This window comes from Sarcophilus harrisii, chromosome 4 (assembly GCF_902635505.1).
Source record: "Sarcophilus harrisii chromosome 4, mSarHar1.11, whole genome shotgun sequence".
NCBI lineage: Eukaryota > Metazoa > Chordata > Mammalia > Dasyuromorphia > Dasyuridae > Sarcophilus > Sarcophilus harrisii.
In genome coordinates this window covers 286,340,620-286,360,268 of record NC_045429.1, presented here as the reverse complement: position 1 = coordinate 286,360,268, position 19,649 = coordinate 286,340,620, and the positions used below count along the sequence as shown (strand labels likewise).

Sequence of the window (19,649 nt, the reverse complement as noted above, 5' to 3'; positions counted from 1 at the left end):
TCTCCCAAATACCATTTTTCTTAACTTCTGCAACAATGGTCTATATTGTTTCACTCTTGCATCCTGAGTCTAGGAGTTCCCTAAGAGTACTTTGATGACTTACCTCTTTTTCATTTTCATCCATGGCAATATCGCTCCTAGCTTTAATAATCTCTTCTTTGTAGATGATACACAATGTGGGACAAAATGATCTGAACTAGGAATCACCAGAACCTGGGTTCAAATCCTGGCTCTGTTTCTAAGTGTAGTAGTGGTGATCTTAGTCTTTATTTCTTTTAGCTTCAATTAACTTATATGTAAAATTAAACTTAATATTTTCATCATCTACTTTACAAAGTTGTCTCTGGATTATTCATTGTATGTGTTTACACTGTTTACTATCCCTCTACAACTTTCTATTAACATGGCATGTTCTTAACAACTATAAGTCAACATATAAATCAAACCATTACTTAATCCATCCCCTTCAGAATAAACTCCATTTCCCCCCTTTCCCAAAGGGTAAAAGAAATCTTTAAATCTTCCTTACAGGTGCGCAAGTCTCTGAAGAATCTGGCCATGTCTCTCTAGATCTCTAATTCCACATTCCTTATAGAGAGAGCATAGAGAAGATTCCCAAGAATTAAAGTCAAAAGCTCAATATTACAAAGCAATTTGATTTTTCTGGAAGAAGTGACCTATGATTTTTTCCATTGAGTTCTATAGGTTCTCTGAAGATCACTTGCATCCACCACCTTCCCTGACTCAACAAGTAGGTATGTGTGGGTGGGGAACAGGAAAAGGAGATTAGAAAGTAAGGATGATAACAACTCATTTTCCTCTTCTGAAAGTGCTCCAGAAGAAAGATTTCCTTTTCCCTCACTCCAGTCGTGACATTAAATGAAGATGATCTAGAATCTCATCTAGGGGAGTCATTCTGATACTATGAGAAATGTGCTGGATTCAGTGATGAGAAAACATGGGTTCAAATTCCATAGATGCTTAAATTCCTTTTAGCCCTTTCTTAGAATAATAGATTCACAAAACCTAAGTGCTGAGAAAAACTCTGAGGTAATTAACAGAATGAATTCAACAAACATTTATTTGAAATAACTATTGTAATGCACTGTGGTAGATGCTTTGAATTTTTTTCAAAAACATTTTTGAAGCAAGGGATGTATATATATAATCATTTATTTTCATCAAATTTTAAAGATATTTATGTGCATATGGTATATTCTTCCAAATAAGCTTCTTTATTTATTTATTTATTTTATTAAAGCCTTTTATTTACAAAACATGTGCATGGGTAATTTTTCAACATTGACCCTTGCAAAGTCTTTTGTTCCAAATTATCCCCTCCTTCCTCTCTTCCCCTCCCCTAGATGGCAGATAATCCACTACATATTAAATATATCAAAATATATGTTAAATCTAATATATGTATACATATTTATACAGTTATCTTGCTGCACAAGAAAAATCAGATCAAGAAAAAAAAACTGAGAAAGAAAACAAAATGCAAGCAAACAACAGAGTGAGAATGCTGTGTTGTGGTCCACACTAAGTTCCCACAGTCCTCTCTCTGGATGTAGCTGATTCTCTTCATTATTGAACAATTGGAACTGGTTTGAATCATCTCATTGTTGAAAACAGCCACATCCATCAGAGTTGATCATCATATAATCATGTTGTTGCCAGATATAATGATCTCCAAGTTCTGCTCATTTCACTTAGCATCACTTCATGTAATTCTCTCCAAGCCTCTCTGTATTCATTCATATACCATAATTTATTCAGCCATTCTCCAGTTGATGGGCATCCATTCAGTTTCCAGTTTCTAGCCACTACAAAAAGGGCTGCCACAAACATTTTTGTACATGTGAGTCCCTTTCCCTCCTTTAAGTTCTCTTTGAGATATAAGCCCAGTAGAAACACTGCTGGGTCAAAGGGTATGCACAGTTTTTTGAACGCAGTTCCAAATTGCTGTCCAGAATAGTTGGATTCATTCACAGTTCCACCAACAATGTATCAGTGTCCCAGTTTTCCCACATCCCCTCCAACATTCCTCATTATCTTTTCTTGTCATCTTAGCCAACCTGAAAGGTGTGTAGTGGTATCTCAGAGTTGTCTTAATTTGCAGTTCTCTGATCAATAGTGCCAAATAAGCTTATTGAGAAACACTTAAGTACTTTGAATTTTTTTCAAAAACATTTTTGAAGCAAGGGATATATATATAATCATTTATTTCCATCAAATTTTAAAGATATTTATGTGCATATGGTATATTCTTCCAAATAAGCTTCTTTATTTATTTATTTATTTTATTAAAGCTTTTTATTTATAAAACATATGCATGGGTAATTTTTCAACAAAAGACTTTGCAAGGGTCAATGTTGGCATAAACTGCCCAGGTGACTGGGATTGAGATAAAGAGAATTTAAGTGGTTAGAATCTGGCTCCTATTTCCCTTTGATATTGGGAAACTCTAGGTGGTTAGAGTCCATAAGGGTTCTCCCATTTTCCTTTGATAACATTGCATGAATCCTCCATCAAAGAGGACAAGATCCTGTGAACCTTGAGAAAGGAACAATCTAAAGTAGGTGGTTCTAAAAATTTATCTAGTGTCCTAGGAAGATAGCCCTTTAGGAATGCTGTGCCACAGTTCCCTTCTAATTGTCTTGCCTCAGTTTCCCTTAATTGTTCTGCCTCAGTCCCCCTGATTGCAACACCACTCTTCCCTCCTAATCATTAGAACTGATATAATTTAGGGCTGGCTATGCTAAAATTATAACATTAATGGTGGAGAGCCTGCATTTTGTCTTCTATATTTCTCTCAGTCAGCCAAATTACACAGGAAAATATCTGGCTATTTGGGATTTTAAACACTTGTGTACTTAATTGCACTTCTGCAAATTGCTTTTAACTAGAGAAAAGAAGGACTAATTCTGAGATAGCAAAGTTTTTAACTGTTACATCAAAAAAGAAAAAAATAAACTGACTTATTTCTGTGGACCTAGAACTGGCCAGTTTGAGTTTGCAGAAATAATTGAAAGTTATAAAACTTTTAAAACATTTTAGCAGGTTCTGGGGGTTTTGAGACTAAATTTTAAGTTGCTTGACACTCAGCTAATTTGAGTTAGTCTATTATATTTTTAAGTAGGTCTAATTTTCATGACTAAAAGCCTTCTGAGGGCTTTTAGAAAAACTGCAAAAGAAAAAACAACAACAAAAAAAACAGCAACAACAAACACAATGCCCTCTCTGGGATTTTCCATACTTCTCTCTCTTGAAGAGGCTTGTGGAATCTGTTCTAGCTAGGCTGGTGTTCTTGGCTAGTCTGGATACTTCTAGGGTTTGTGCTGGTGCTCCAACATCTTCAACATGACCCCTGGCATTTCTGCCATGGAGGGTATGCTAGTCTCAGGGCCACAGATCTGCAGCTGTACATGTAGGTCCAAATTTCTCCGATTCTCTCCCTCAGGATCCTAGTCTGCCAATTTCTTAAAGCCCTGTAGATGGACTTGAAAGAGCAGCTTTTTGCTATCCTAAATTTGGGGGCTGTATGTATGTTTAAATTGGAATTCTGATTCTGAAATTGCATGAGATAATTATTTATTATCTAATGTGTGCTAAAATTATAAACTTTTTTATTCTGGTATGAGATTTTGAAATATCTGTGCGTTAATATTTAAGCATTATTACTAGAAGTTTAAATCTGTATTTGATTTGGAGTTAAAAAAAAAAATTGTATGAGCTGTGCTTTAACATTTTGGTAGCCTTGCTGGATATAAATTTTGTATGTTGTATAATGTGGTATAAATTTTATGAAATTTGGTCCAAAGTTATTTAGATATTACCTGTATTTTGAATCTTAAGGTTTGTTTTGCTTTCTCCCTTTAAGAAAGAAGTAAAAACAAGAAAAATTAGTGTATAGAGATATGGGCAATTGTAAAACAAGTTGCATCTTAAAAGTGTGTATTATGTCTAAAGAATCCAATGCACTTGTATGTCATTGTTCTCTCAAGAACAAAGGCCAAACAATATTTTATCCTTTGGATGTAAAATATTGGATCACTTTGCCTTTATAATTTCTTGAAATATGATGTCCTAGGCTCTTTCTTTGGTTATAGCTTTCAGGTAGTCCATAATTCTTAAATGATCTCTCTTTGATTTCTTTTCTAGGTCACTTGTTTTTCCTATTAGATATTTCTTTTTTTTTTTTTTTTTCATTCCTTTTAGTTTTTCTTCAGTATTTTTGTGCCACTTACCAAGCAGTTAATTCTCTCTCTCTTCTCTCTGTCTCTGTCTCTGTCTCTGTCTCTGTCTGTCTCTGTCTCTCTCTCTCTCCTCCCTCTCTCTCTCTTTCTCTGCCTCTCTCTGTTTCATAACTTTTTAAATTAATTTTAAACTTAAATGCAAATAAGAAAAAGATTATTGCCATGTACACAGCAAAACATAAGGATTCAAAATAAAACAATAAATTTCTATTTCAAGAAAACCTATAAAATAAATACTACACATTTTTTTCAGAGCTGTCCAGTTTTTCTTTGCTTCATTGTAGGTTTTCTTTTATTGTTTGCTGTTTTACTTTATTTTCCCCTTCCCTACCTCACCCAAGAAGACTAGAATTAAACATATATGTGTGTATTGTATGTGTGTATGTATATGTATAGTTATGTATATATGCACATGTATAGGTAACTGTAAACATACACTTATATGTAAGACTGTACTTACTATGTTTATTTTCATTTATTTGTCTTCTCTGAAGGTGAATAGCATCTTCCTTCAGAAGTCCCAGTCTTTCCATGTTTTTCTAAATCAACCAGTTCATCATTTCCTGCACCATACCAATATTCCAGCCCAATCATATTCCATTTCAGAGATTGACTTATGAAAGTTTTTCCCCCTTTCTGTATTCCTTCTATTCTTGGTTTTATTTATACAAGAAACTTTTAATTTAAAATAATCAAAATTATCCATTTTATACTTGAACAATGCTTATAATATGGTTTAAGGTCTGACACAACTGAATTTGTTTTCTTTACATCTTTTTTCCCCAATTTATTTGAAGTTCCTGACCTTTTGTTTTTTTAAGTGAACTTTTCTAAATCAGTAATATCATTTTTAGTAATTTAATCAGGATGGCATTACATAAATAAATTAGGCAAAATTATCATCTTTTCTTATACTGGCTTCACCTGCTTACTCATAAACAATAAATATTACTTCAATTATTTAGATCTCATAAAAAAGTGTTTTATGTTTGTTCTTTTTAAAAATTTATTTATTTAAAATTTAAATACAAACTAAGAAAAAACAAAATAGAAAAAAAATACAGAAAAGGGGGGAGGAGGGGAGAAACCATTGTCTGTGCCCAGCAGAAATACCTTGAAGATTCAAAATAGGTAACACATTTCCATTTCAAGAAAGCATATATAATAATAGAAGATAATACACTCATGACTGTATATCTTTTCTTTGTCTCCTTGAAGGTTCTCTTTTGTTCTCTACTGTGTACTTTTTACTCTATTCTTTTTATCCCCTTTATCTCTCTCACTCCCCAAAGCAGGCTACTATTAAAAATATTTATCTATATGTGTGTATATATATCTACATACATACATATACACATGTGTGTATCTATATATACACATGCATATACCTACATATATACATATATAAATACATAGACATGCATGTAAAATAATTTTACTCTAAATGACATATAATGTAGTTTTTTCTTTATTGAATAAGAAAGTCTGATTTTGTCTGAGATCAACTACATTTTTTTTCCAATAAATTCTACTCCTGATCATTATTATTGTGTTTATGTATATCTCTTATGTCCTATCCCTATTAACTTTTCTGTTTTAGTTGTACTTCTTTATCTGCCTTGCTATTACTTTACTTCCTCTCTCTTAGGGCCCCTTCCATATCTTCTCCCTCCTAAATCCTTTTGCTCCCTCTTTATCCCTTTCCCATAAATCTATATACCCTACACAATTTCAGACTTGTTTGAGACAAAGTCCTAAAAATCTGAGAATTCCCTGAACGTCTTGCAAGATATAATATTTCTGGCCGCAGGCCTATTTATTTTGAGTGTTGATATTCCAGGGTCTATCATCTCTTTTTGTAGCTGCTGATAAAGATACAATTCTAAGTGTCGCTCCAACATAATTGAATTGAGCTTTTTTGTGTTTGTTTCTTGTAAAATGTTGTCTTTGTTTTGGGGGTTTCAAAATTTAGCAACAATGTTCCTATATGTTTTCCTTGTATGATATCTTTGAGGTAGTAATTGGTGGGGTTTTTCCTATTTCTATTTTCTTCATTTTTTCAATCATTTTAGGACTATTTTCTTTGCTTATTTCTTGTATTAGTGTGTCAAGGATTTATTTAGGTTTTTGGTCACAGCTTTCAGTTAGTTCAATTATTCTTGTGTTTTCTTTTCTTGATCTGTTCTTCAGATCTGTTGTTTTTCTTATATTTCACATTCTCTTCTATTTTTTTCATTCTTTATATTTGTTTTGTTATTTCTTGGTCTCTTCACTGACTTCTCCTTGCCAATTCTAATTTTCAAAGAATTATTTTCTTCTTTAAGACTCCAGATCCCCTTTCCTAGTTGGTAGGCTTTCCTTTCATAATCTTGTTTTTTGGTTTGTTTTTTGTTTTTTTGATGATTCTTATTTAAATTTGTAAGTTTTTTTTTTTTTCTCAATCTCTCTTATTTGATTTTTAAAGTCTTGTTTGCATTTTTCTACAAATTTTTGTCTGGGCAGGTAAACATTTAACATTACTTTTTAGGATCATAAAGGAGGGAAATGAACCCAAATGTGCAAAAATATTTGTGGCAGCCTTTTTTGTAGTGGCAGGAAACTGGAAACTGAGTGGATGCCCATCCCAAACTAAATGGCTGATTGTTATGGTATATGAATGTTATGGAATATTATTGTTCTATAAGAAATGACCAGCAGGATGATTTCAGAGAGGCTTGGAGAGACTTACATGAACTGATGCTAAGTGAAATGAGCAGAATCAGATCACTACACATGGCAACAGCAAGATTATACAATGATCAATTCTGATGGAGATGGCTCTTTTCAACAATGAGAATATTCAGGCCTTTCCCAATGGTCTTATAATGAAGAGAGCCATCTATAAGAGAGAACTATGATAACTGAGTGTGGATGACAAAATAGTATTTTCATTCTTTTTGTTGTTGTTTGCTTGCATTTTTTTTCTCATGTTTTTCCTTTTTGATTTGATTTTTCTTGCGCAGTATGATAATTGTGGAAATATGTATAGAATTGCACATGTGTAACATATATTGGAATTACTTGCCATCTGGGGATAAAGGAAAGAGAAAATTTGGAACACAAGGCTTTGCAAGGATCAGTACTAAAAATTATCCATGTATATGTTTTGAAAATGAAAAGCTTTAATTAAAAAAAAATTACTCTTTGAGGTAGAAGAGACTTCAGTGTCCTCTTGTAAAGATGGACTCTGGTTTTTCCTATTCCCATGGTAAGTTTTTATCATTGGGTTCTTTCTTTTTTAACTACTTTTTTTTTTTTTTAATAAAGGGAACTTATTAGTGTAACCACCTCTAATCCTGGAGTAGGGAGGATTGAGGGGGCAGGGAGGATGGAGATGGTGTCTCTGACTTCATTTCAGGTCTCCCTTCACACCAAAAAACCTCAAACCAAAAGTTCCATCCTCCTAGGTTCCTGCCTCACTGCTTCTCCACTCATCTGGTGTGTGCCTTCTCACCCAGGGTCACATCTCTGGATCATAGCTGGTACTGGCATTCTTTATCAGGAGAGGTTCCCTCAGTCTTCCTGGACTCAGACCCCAACTCCCCTAGCTGTCTAGGGGTGAAAGTTCTTGTTTTATTCCCTGCTGGTGTTTCTTCTGAGCTAGCTGGAAGTGTTTGGTTAAAGCACAGTCCTCGGGTCTTTCTTCTAGTCTTCTTGTGTTGTCCCAGGAGAGGGTCCCTGTTCTACCCCAAGTTTTATTTGTTTTTCACTAGCTTTTATTCATCCTTCTGGGCAATTTATTTTGTTTGTGGAGGAAATCTGGAAAGCTTGGAATTTACTGACCTACTCTGATATCTTCAGAATCCTCCCCTATGTATGTTCTTATATTCCTACGTCTGCTTTAGAAGTTATACTCTCAGATATTTCATAACTATATTTTAAGGGGCCTAAAATAATATTGAAAAATATGGCTTACACATGATATCGTTCCCCTATTTTTCTCTTTTGATTTTTTTTAGCTTTAGTTTTGTCTGAGATGATGGTTAATATACTGGGGTTTTTTACATCCTCCTAACTTTTATTTTATGTTTGTGTGTATCTCTCATTTTTTATAGCATTTCCTGAAAGCAACATATTGTTGAATTCAAATTTTTAATCTGCCTTCAGTTTCCACTTTATGGGTAAATCATCCCATTCACATAATTACTTATTGTTTATTTTCCTAGTTCCTATTTTCCCTCACTATCCTTCTCATGCTATTTCTAACTCTTCTCTTTACTTGTTCCCCCTTCCTTGTCCTCCTATTCCTTAACCTACCCATCCCATCAAGAATTTCTCCCCTATTTTTTCCCTCCACCTACCCCCTTGCCCTCTTATTTCTTTCAAAATTTAGAAGACTTTTATTCACATATGTATATACATACATATGTATGTGCATATGTTGTTCCCTTTTTTAATCCATTCTGGATGAGAATAAGGTTTCAGCACTACCTGTTCTCTCCCACTTGCATTTTCTATATCAATTTTTCATTTTTTGCTTCATTTGTATGATTTAATTGTTCCTTTTTATTTCTCTCTACACAGATTTTTTAAAGAATCATCCCATCCTACTCAAGTCAGCTCAAACCTTTCTTTCAAACTACCCAAATAAAAATGATAATCATAAAAGAACTGACAATATGTTCATATATAAGAAGTAAATGATTTGACCTTATTGAGTTCCTGTTAGTTTGTCTTTAATGCTTATTTTATATATCTTTATTTTTTCCATTCAGGATTATGCTGGGTAAATTACTCTTGGTCATAATCCCAGCATATGAAATATAATATTTGAAGACCTTTGGTTGTTTAACATAGTAGCTGCTAGTCCTTGTGTAATTCATATTGTAGCTCCACTATATTTAAACTTCTTTTTTCTTGTTGCTTCCAATATTTTCTCCTTAATCTGGGAGCTTTGAAACTTGGTTACAATATTCCTCTTCCTGGGACCTCTTTCAGCCGGTGATTGGTAGATTTTCCTATTTCTACTTTGCCTTCTTGTCCTAGAACTCCAGGGCAATTTCCCTTGATAATCTAATGTAATATTGTATCAAGATTCTTTTTTTAAATTGTAATTTTCAGGTAGTCAAACTATCCTTATATTGTTTCTCCTCAATCTGTTTTCTAGATCAGTTATTTTTCTGATGAGATGTTTCACCTTCTATTTTTTCATTCTTTTGATTTTGCTTTATTATTTCTTAGTGTCTTAGAATGCCATTAGATTCCCTTTGCCCAATTCTAGTTTCCAAGGATTATTTTCTTCCTAAAGTTTCTGGTTTTCTATGTCAAATTGGTTAACTTTTTTTTTTCATATTTTTCTTGGATTGCTTATTTTTTTTCCCCAATTTTTCCTTGGATCTTTCTTATTTGATTTTTAAAGTACTTTTTAAGTCCTTCCAAGAACTCTTTTTGTGCTTGCGACCATTTGACACTTTTCATTGAAAAATTAGTAGCTTTTTAGCTCCATTTTCTTCCTCTAAATATGAACCCAGATCTTCTCTATCCCCATAATAGCTATCTATTATTAGGTACTTTCTCCTTTTCTTCCTCATTTTTAGTTTAGTTTTAGTTTTTTTGTTGTTGTTGTTTGTTTTTTTGCTTTAGCCTCACATCCTTTTTATTGTTATTTTCTGAGGTATATTTCAGGACCCAACCTCAGGCTCTACACAACACTCCTAAGCTATATGGCTAGTCATGCTGTACAGCAAATGATTTTATGTCCATCTAGTGGCTGCAGACTATTGTTCTCTCTCACCTAGAACTAGACCAGAAGCTCTGATCTCCTGCTGATGTCCCCGGTCAACAAGTCTCTGCCCCTCTGCTACTGTATTCACCAGGTGTATTAGCTCTTTCTTCCCAGTGGCAGCAGCCCAGCCTAGGATATGTCTGGTCAAGATAGCTGTGCTTAGTATCCCTTGACAGTAGGAAGTCCTTCAATCTTCTATTTGCCTGTCAGACCCCATACTGTCCATAAGATGAAAGTTTATTTTCTTCCATCCATCCATCCTTCCTTCTTTCCTTCCTTCCTTCCTTTCTTCCTTCCTTCCTCCCTCTTTCTTTCTTTCTTTCTCTTTCTTTCTTCTTCCTATCCTTCTTGTTCTTGTTCTCCTTCTTGTTGTTTTTCTTCTTCTTCTTTTTCTTTCTTCTTTCTTCTTTCTTCTTGTTTGCAAGCCAATTGGGGTAAAGTGACTTGCCCATAGTCACACAGATAAGTGTCAAATGCCTGAGGTAAAATCTGAACTCTGGTTCTTCTGACTCCAAAATTCCAAATGCTCTATCCAAATCTCTATCTATTTGGAAACAAAAGCATTTGGAACATACAAGTTTAATATTGATATTGATTTCTTTTTGGTCTATAACGTAATTTCCTTTGTCTCTGTTTATGTAGCATATTTTGATTTCTACTGTTTTTGACAAATAGCACCATTCCTATTAAAAACACTAGAAAGAATAGGAATAAATGGAGTTTTCTTTAAAATGATAAGCAGTATCTATAGAAAACCATTAGCAAGCATTATTTGTAATGGGGAAAAGCTAGACACATTCCCAATAAGATCAATGGAGAAATAAGGATGCCCATTATCACTATTATCATCAATATTGTACTAGAAATGTTGGCTTTAGAAATAAGAACAGAAACAACAATTCTTATAGGAGATAGAGAGAATACAAGAATTACACAGTAGAAAGTTTCCTATGTCCCTAAATGGGAAGTTCATTACTGTCCCTTGCCCTCTCATTATTATTTTTCCCCCCATTTGCCATAGAATCTCTCTAGGTCTATATCCCATATACATATACTCTACTGGTGTCAGTTGCCCCCAGGGGCTCTGATTCCCCTTCTCTTGAGTTAGGATGCTCTTCTTAGAGGCACACACTCTCCAAGCACCCAATTCCTAAAGATTATATCCATTGCAATGTTCACATCGCCCATTATAAAGTATTTTTCTCTCTTCATAGGAATGATTTTCAGTGTGTCACTATGTCCCTCCACTGAACTTACATTTCTCCATTTCTTTTGCCCTGTTTCAATTCCATCCTTTCTCACATCACTCATTCTCCTGTAGGCTCTCTTCTTCCTGAAAGACTATAGGAATTTTTCCTTCATCATTAATCACTGACATGATTAAGTCACATTATGAATTCCCCTTTTATCTTCTTTCTCCATCCCTCTCCTTTTAGGTACCCAAGCATTCTGTAAGAGAAAACAAAACTTTGATTTACCTATATTTCTGTTATTTGAGGTGGTTGCATTTGAGGTGAACAGATAATCCATTCAGTTCTAGTTTTCTTTGAAGGAAAATTTCAAATGTCTCTTTTATTGAACTTTCATCTCTTTTCATTGATGATTAAGTTCAGGTTTATAGGGCTAATCATTTTGGATTACATCTTGAGCACTTTTGCTTTTCAGAATGCATTACTTTGCTCCCTTCTTGGGTTACTGGTGGGTACAGTTTTCTTTCCTTTATATCTGAAGATCTTTCTCCTGGTCACTTGCAAAATTTGTTATTTGTCATTGGGATTGTTAAATTTAACTACAGCGGATCTTGAAGTTTGTACCATAGGCTTTTTTTTTCTTTTTTTTGTAGGTAATCTGTGGATTTTTTCCCACCTTGTTCTCTTTTAACCTATTAAAAGGTTAGGGGATGCTTCTTTTTTTCCCCTCATTGGTTCAAGTTCCCATTAGCTGTGTTGTGTCCCTGCTGTTTTTGAGGGGTCCAATGACTAGCTCCCACTTCCATTTAATTACTTAACATTGAATTGCATTTTAAAAGAGGGATGTTTACTTTACTTTAATGATAACATTTACATAATACATAATATTTCTCCTCTTGCAGAATGATTTCCCCTTATACTTCCTCAGTCTCTGCAGGAGTAGAAGAGAAGACAGGGAATTGGGCTTACAGTTTAACTTAGTTCCTGCATATTATTAGTTTCACTGAGTTTAAATTCAAAATTGGCAATGTAGGCTTCTGCTGACCTAGTTGTACCCAGACAGTACTCCTCGATGCATTTTTGCTAGAATAGTGTGGATTCCTGAATAGTGAAGATTCCTATAGCTCACCCTTCTGTACTGTGTTCTTTGACCCTGGACCAGAAAAGAATTAGTGAAAAGATCAAAGACCTAAAACCCTTTCTCAGGCACATATAGTCATGTGAGGGGGGAGGGGAATAGAGAGGGAAGGCAGGGAGAAAAGGAACCTTACTCCTCACCATATGTTGTGAGTCATTTTTATCTTCAGATGTGAATGTCACCATCACTATTTCTGAGTTCAGTCATTTTAGATAGCTACAGTTCCAGTCATGTAGCTAATGGCTGCTCCCAGAATTCCACACAAGCTCCAGTTTTCCATTCTCTTGACTCCAATTCCTAGATTTTCCCACAAAGGTGTCTTTGTCTCAGATATCAAATTCTTATTACACTCAGAGAGGGAAAACAACTTGTCCAGGTTATTCCAATAGAAAGAGCTGAGATCCTAATCAGGGTCTTCAGACCACACCTGACAGCAATCTATGATTCTATTTGGTTCTGACATTCTATAATTCTACCCAAAGATTCTGTCCTATCTGGCAGCTAAAGTCCATTTCTCCCTGCCTTTAAGAAAAAAGAAAGAAAGAAAGCCACGATGACCATAACAGGCCTCAAGATCAGTTTTACTTTCTTAGTGACTCCAAAAAAAGGTGGACATCATCTCTGGTTTATGGTATTCCCTTCCTTCTTGTTCCACAGGCTTTTGAGCCAACTATCACTCCTTCAACGGACCTTGTCACCTAGGCACCAACTTGCTGAGACTTGGAGCAAAAGAAAATCACAGAATTTGTAGCAGGAGAGTTCAAGGTAGGATAATAGTAGGTATTTCTAGAAGAGAAAAAGCTGGATGATGCTACAATCGATGAATGATTAAGCCTGGAATTTTGAAGTCAAGAAAGGAATCCTCTTCCTTATCAAATGAAATTACAGTTATAAAATGCATAGCACAATACATGGCATGTAGTAAGTTCTTAATAAATGATTTTTTCATTGCAGCCCTCCCCTAACTCTCATAACTCTTTTGTAATCAAGAAATTGTACAAGTTGACTTGACTGAGGTGATTCTAAGCTGTGGAGAGTTGCCTCTTGTTTTCTCTGCTTTGGGCTTTTTTCCTTTCTTTCATAAAACAAGACAAGTAGTTTATCAGAAAATTAACTTCTTTCTTTTCCTTCCAGAATTCTAACTCCAGAAACAGAGAGAAATTCACACAATAGTCAATTCTCACATCACCTGGTAATGGCAGAGACCCACAGCTTTGGTTATCTCCAGAGAGTTGGTAATTCCTAGCTACAGGGAATCTAAACCAAGAGATAATAAAGTCATTTCAAATTGGCTTTAAAATTCAATCTTATGATTCAGACCAGTTCAAAAAGATGATGAAGACAGTCTTATGATGAAGAGAGTCATCTACATCCAGAGAGGGGACTGTAGGAATTGAGTGTGCTTCACAACAGAGCATTTTCACTCTTTTTGTTGTTGTTTGTTTGCATTTTATTTTTTCTTTTTTTTCTGATTTGATTTTATATTTCTTGTTCAGAAAAATAATTGTGTAAATATGTATGCATATATGTTTAACATATATTGGACTACTTGCTCTTTAGAGGAGGGGATGGGGAAGAGGAGGGAAAATTGGAGCACAAGGTTTTGCAAGGGTTAATATTGAAGAAATATCCACACATATGTTTTGAAAATAAAAAGCTTTAATGACATAAAAAGAATTTAAAAAATAAATATAAATAAAATTCAGTCTCAAATTATTATTTGAGGGAGCATTTTAAATTACTAAAAGAAAATACTTAAGTGCTTACTATGTGCCAAGCAATATACTAAGTGCTGCAGATACAAATATCTAAAACAAAATCACATTCTAATGAGGTGGAAATATGAGTGAAGTCAAAAAGAGATCGTTATGGGCCAGAACTCTGAACTTGAAACAAGCATTCTTATAAGGTTCTATCTCAGTGGAATTGATAAATACAGTGGTTATCTAGTTTAGCATGGTGATTCTCTAGTTCAGTACATGTTCTTAGTACTTAATATAGTTCTATAAGATTCACACCTACGATGATGTAATTATAAAAGAGCATATAAGCGGGGACAAACTCAGCCAGAGTCAGAGCCAGAGAAGACAAGAGGACTGGAGGTGGGAGCTCAAGTTCTCAGAGCCAAGGAGAGCCAGATTTATTCATCCCATCTCACACCACCTTGGTGGCAGGGCTCTCCTCCTTAGCTTCTCCACTGAAACCAAGACTCCAGAAGGCCTCCAAAAAAGCTAACCCAGGCCCCAGGAAAGGAGACAAGATTGTGAAGGAGAAAATAAAGAATTGGACTTTAACACCTGGCTATTCTCATAGTGATTACTCTACTGAAATGAAGGCTGCTCAGAGACTTCCAGAAAGCCAAACAAGAATATTACAAGAGATGCATACATAACAGAAAGTCAACTGCAAAGCCATTGGCAAATTCTGGAAATCCAAAGGGTGTAACTGTTGAAAGTCCAGGATACCTTAGGTTACATCAGGTCAGATTATAGTGCCAGGGTCTTTGGGTTTGGTTAATGGCTATAGGAGGTATTTGAAATACCTCAGTGGTAGGGAAGTTCAAAAGAGAGGTGAGTTTAGGGTCAAGGAAAAGATAATTATTTCTATTTTGGACATTTTAATTGCAGGACATCCTGTTTAAAATGTACAGGAAGCAGTTGACAATTAGAGACTGGAACTTAGAAGAAAAATGAAACAAAGTAACTCAGTGGAAAGAACACTGAAATCAAGAAAGCCTGCATTCAAATCCTATTTTAGATACTATTGGCTACATAATTCTGAGAAAATCACTTAATCTCTCTCAGTCATTTTCCTCATCTGTAAAATGGGGGAGGAGGGGAGGATTTTATGGCCTCTAAAAAGAAATTTGAGGGTCTAGAACAGTCTTGGGACACATAGCCCAGTAAAGGAGCCTGAGGAATGGTCAGATAGGCAGAAAAACTAAAAGAGTTAGGTCATAAAAATTAAGGAGAGAACATTCAGGGGGAAAAAAAGTGACCAGAGGTGTTAGATATAAAGGAAGATCACATAGAAAATAAGGAAGAGAAATGGAATTATAGCAAAGGGTCTCTGATACCCAATCCATATTCTTTTGCCCAAACCACACTATTCTCAAGGAGTTTATGGCCATAATATAGGCATATGGGTCATAATACAGACACACAAATAATTACTATAAGACAGAATGTGTTAAACATATGGGAAAGATACATACAGTGCTTTTAAGGATTCGGAAGAGAGAGAGATCACTTCTGAGTGAGGCAACTGGGGAAACCTTCCTGGAAGATGTGGTATTAGAGCTAGGCCAAGGAAGATTTCAACAGTAGAGATTAGATTGGGAAAGAGGGCATTGAAGTCAGAGAGAACAGCTGAGGACATACTAACTGAAGGAAGAATATTGTCTTATCTATTATTGTAGTGGGAGATCATCTGGAAAAAGTCTATTAGGCCCAGATCACAAAGGGATCTGGGTTTGGAGCCAAAGCAGTGAGTGTATTTGGAATCAAAAAAGTTTAGATTGGTGTTTTAACTTAGACTGTCATTATTATCTGTGTGACCTTGGTCAAATTCTCTTTCTTCTACTCAGGACACCATTTCCTCCTCTTAAAATGAAAGGACTGGATTAGATGATCCTCAGGGTCTTTTCCAGTTCTAACATTCCATAATACAATAAAATAATTCCATGAATGAAAAGCTAAGAAATATTTTCCTTGAGTCTCAAAGAATTAAGCTATTTGCTTATCTCTACAGAAAGGAAATCAAAGAGTGGTATGGATGCCCATAAGTTACATGTCTCTCAAACAGACATAAGGTAATTAGAATTGACATTATATTTGTGAGACTTTCAGATGGGGAAAAGCCTCCAAAAATGCAAGTTGGCACCTTCAATCAAATCAACAAGAACTTATTAAGTGACTACTGTGTGCCAGACATCACGATAAGCACTAGAGATACAATAAGAGACAAAAGTTGTTGCCCTCCAGAGGCTCATGGTTTGAAAGAAAACACAATATGAAAAGTATGTACAAAAGGATAAGCTAGAGACAAAGGAGAGGGGAAACTTTTCTTGTAGAAGATGAGAATTTAGCTAGTACTTAAAGGAAGGAAGGCAAATTCTTTCGCATTTGGACTTGTGTCTCCAAGAAGAGGGAATCTCTTCCCCCTTATTCCCACACGTCAACAAGGTGACTACATAAGAACACTTCACTGATTCCAAAACCAGTGTTTTTGCCATTGAACAACTGTGGTGGCCAGTACAAGACAAATGGGCTAGTGGTGGCTAAAAATAAGGAGATGGGGTTGTTGATAATTCAACAGAGCAGTTTAATGAGAGAAATTATTTTGCTTATATATTTTAAAACAATATGTTAATATGAAAAACACAGTTCTGTAACCAACCCTAACTCTCTGAAGCATGTTGTTAGTTTCTAGGGACTCAATCTTATTTAAAGTTCACAATGCCTCAGTAATTGTGCTAGAACCTTATGTTTTCTCATGCTTAAATGCACTTTTGATTAATCTTAGGAGGAGGGGAACATTCCAGTTACAGAAGTTTCTAGCTTCTTGGGAGTTCTCTATATCTTCCCCTTTTTTGTTTATTGAGGTCCTCTTAAGTCTTGAAGTCTGAGATCCTGCCTGCAGACATTCTCCAAAATCCTTTTAATTATGGTCAGAACCAGCCTACCAGAGTTGTTCCACAGATCATGTAAGCAAAATTACAGCAAATGCTATGAGTACAATTTCATGCCCAATGGTACTTTATTATTATTATTATTATATTTTTATAATTTATGTATAATATAAAATATTAATATGTAATAATATATTTATATGTAATATAATGGCATATAACAATAATATAAATAAAAATGCAATAATATCAAAATGATAAATATTTAAATTTAAATAATAAATATAAATAAATAGACATGATATTGGGGTAAATAAATAATATATGGAAATTTTAAAAAATAAATATAAATATTAAAATAGAAAAAAAAATAAAAATATACATGTGAAATGTATATATAAAAATATAATTATATTATACATAATATTATTATATTATACATAATATTATTTCTTAATTCAAACTTGATAAAAAGCAAGTTTTGTTTCTGTTCAGTTTTGAGTTTTTTGTTTTGTTTTGTTTTGAATCAAAGTTGGCCATAAAAAGAGATGAAGACTGCAAAGTTTGCTTTAAATACAACATCTAGGGCTAAGAACTCATAGAAGGAAGAGATCTTCATCTGGTTCTCCGTTTCCATCTGGGAAGATCTGAAATCCTCTCAGATTCTCTAAGCTGAAGTCTGGGACCTCCATACTTGTTTAAGAGGAAGGATCTGGCATTGCTATCAAGAGCCACCAGCCTAGAGTGGAGACATGCAATTTATTCTTTACATACACTACTAATAAAAGTTGGGTGGTCTTGTATCAGACTCTTTGTAGTCTCATTGGAGGTTTTCTTGGCAAAGATACTGGAATAGTCTGCCATTTCCTTCTCCAGCTCATTTTCCAGATGAGGAAACTCAGGGTTTAATGATTTACCCAGAATCATACAACCAGTTAAGTGTCTGAGGTTAGTTTTGAATTCAGGTCTTCCTGATTCCAGACTTAGCATTCTATTCATCATGCCCAGAAAAATGGGACAGTCATCCAGAAAATGTGTAAAACAACACAAAAAACCAAGAATTTTCTCTCTAGAAATGTTTCAGAAAAACTGCAATACCGAAAGGCCAACTCTTCTGTGTTAAAACAGAAAGTAGGAAAGCTGCTTCAGCAAACATCCTCAGTACCCTGCCTATCTGTGAACACCCCTATCCCAGAACTGTATGACTCTCTCCTGTCTCCTCCATCCTCCCACTCCAACAACTTCCAGGTTGGACTGTTTCCTTCTTGGCACTAACTCCTGGATTTGCCCACGCTTCCCTCTCTGATGCCTGACCCATTTACACTTGACTTATGGCAATAAATTTCTCCTTACATTCTTTTCTCTTTACCCTGTGACTCTCACCTACAGAAACCAGGATCACACATATCTTTGAAGTGATCTTAACTATTTTTCCTGTTTCAGAAAAAATAATAAGAGTCTACAGTTATTCCTCCACCCTCCACATTAATGGAAATAGGTTTTGGCTACTCAAGGACATACAAAGCAGACATTAGTGATATTTAGTATAGAGAAAAAAGTAATAAATTTGTAGTGGGAGACCTTAGTTATAGGGTGATCATGGAAATCCTTGATTACTTTGGTTCATCTCTCTTTGGTTCCATCAAATAAGATTACGGTCATAAAGCCTTGTTAGTTAGACATAAGCACTTTCCAGCAAGCATAACATGCATATTTGGCGCCATTATATAATAAATACCGTTACACAGTAAATTCTTTATTAATTCTCAGAGGTTGATACTCTCTCCTGAGGATTAACAGAAGCTCAGAAGAACAAATGTGTGTAAGAGGTGCCCCTCTCTCTGTCTGAACTATGAAAGATCCAAGGAAAAGTTGCTCCAACTCATCCTTAAGAAACTCATTTCTAGGACCTTCTCTTCCTTTTAGGATTCAGGGAAGAGGGGGGAACAAAGGCATTTCTTTCCTCGGCCTGAATTGGCCTTGGCAACTTATAACATAAATATATGACAGTGATTAATGACACTCAAAGACAGATATTTACAGCCTTGATAGTTATCTTGTGTCATCAAGAGCTCTTGATTCAGGGATCAGATAATCAGAGTTTCCACCACTTCATTGTTCAGAGAAGAACATTTCTAGAATGATCCTACACCTGAAGACTATCAGAAACCATTCCTGTCCTGGCCAAAAATCTGAACTTCAACTACCCTTCACAAAAATTGTTGAAAGTTGCTAGGACAATGCAGGTTTGTGATTAATGTGAAAAATGTGTTCAGCAATCCTATAAAGGATCTTTCCCTTTCAGGAATAGTATAATAAGACTAATGGGCTATTTGACATAATTTCAGTTGGTTTTTTGTTTATCATTTTTGTATAAAGTAGGCCCGTGTTCTTTGCATTTCATGTAACTTATGTAGTAGAGGAAATAAACAATTGTCCAATATCTGTTATTTGCACCATATATATTGAGTGCCTTTGTGGGAGAGGAATTTATCAATAGTGAATAGGGAAACCTTATACATGTTTTTGAAATTTCTCTGGAGTTTTTACTCTTTATGAGATTTAGCTTTCTCAATGGAGATTCTTTATTTACTTGCAGAATTGTAAAAGATTTGACAATAAAGCTCCATAAATGGTAAATCATTGTGCAAAAATAAGATATGCTTAT

The 19,649-nt window shown here is 34.8% G+C and overlaps 1 long non-coding RNA gene across 1 annotated transcript; it reads left to right on the top strand.

Annotated features, from left to right (window-relative positions):
- The first annotated feature begins 539 nt into the window (after positions 1-539).
- LOC116423221 lies at positions 540-13,614 on the top strand. Its single transcript, XR_004233730.1, has 3 exons — positions 540-755; positions 13,009-13,116; positions 13,486-13,614. It is a non-coding gene; the product is annotated as an uncharacterized LOC116423221 (long non-coding RNA).
- The last annotated feature ends 6,035 nt before the right edge of the window (positions 13,615-19,649 follow it).